The sequence below is a fragment of the Pygoscelis adeliae genome, unplaced genomic scaffold (genome assembly GCF_000699105.1).
Source record: "Pygoscelis adeliae isolate BGI_AS28 unplaced genomic scaffold, ASM69910v1 Scaffold183, whole genome shotgun sequence".
Taxonomy (NCBI): domain Eukaryota; kingdom Metazoa; phylum Chordata; class Aves; order Sphenisciformes; family Spheniscidae; genus Pygoscelis; species Pygoscelis adeliae.
The window spans coordinates 1546394-1547463 of NW_008824536.1; positions in this window are offsets into that span (position 1 = coordinate 1546394).

Sequence of the window (1070 nt, forward strand, 5' to 3'; positions counted from 1 at the left end):
CCCGGTGTTACGAGGAGTTCCCCTTCTCACGAGCGAGTTCAGCTTTCCTAAAGGTTTTCAGTGCTTTTTATTGCGGTTTGTTAAATATCTGTATTATAAATATATGATTGCGGTGAGTGTAATGAGTAGTTTAAGAACTAAGGCAGTTACATTACTCAGACTTCACCCTTATGAACCTATTTCCTCCTCTCCCTAATGAAACCGTCGGCTTTTAATCATAAATTTTAAATACAGTTTTGGGAAGATAAGAGTTTATCTTCTCTTTTCTGTTCTCAGCAGTTCTCTTAGCTGAGCTTTTCATAAACGGCTCCATCAACTTCAGCAGCCTTACCTGAAGTACGTTCATTGTAATTGTACTTTCTACGTACGTGTTTGCCTAACAACTCTTCTCAGCTGTAACAGCGCTGGCGGGGAAAGATTTTGTTCTGAAAGGGCAATAGGAATGGAAAAGCACAAATAGAAGGGGGATGGCAGTAGACTGAGAAACTTGTTACAAACCCTAATATAAAAAAAAAATCTTTGAGTTAGCATAGTTGAATGTAAGAATTAGCATATTGACAAACAAGAAATGAAATGTTTTGTCAGAATGGCTCACATTTTTATCTTTGTTGGAGGATTTTCCTTTACACTTGAACTGTGAAGGTTGTTCAAGACAGTCTCAAAATGAAGAAATCCCTGTTCAGTGGAGACAACTGCCATGCTTCACAACACGTAGAGATTCAAGAGAAATAGGTGACCTAAAATAAAACTCGAAACGTGAGTAAGTAAATTAGTTTCTGCAAGGAAAAATGTGTCTCTGATGAAGGGATAAAGGAAACCAGCTGATGTAATGCATTTATGCTTCCGTAAGACCTCATTATGGTAAACGGCCCTCAGGCTCTGTACACAACGGCTCAAAGGAGCCGGAGGGACGCCTGCTCAACAAGTACGAGTCGAGTCTATGCACCAGCTCGCTCTTTCCTTCGGAGGACGTAGATCCTTCTCGCCCACGCAAACATCGTCGCCCCTCGCCCCGGCGGAGCCCTTCGAGGATCCGAGGCCGCAGCCGCTCCGCGGACAGCCCTGGGGCG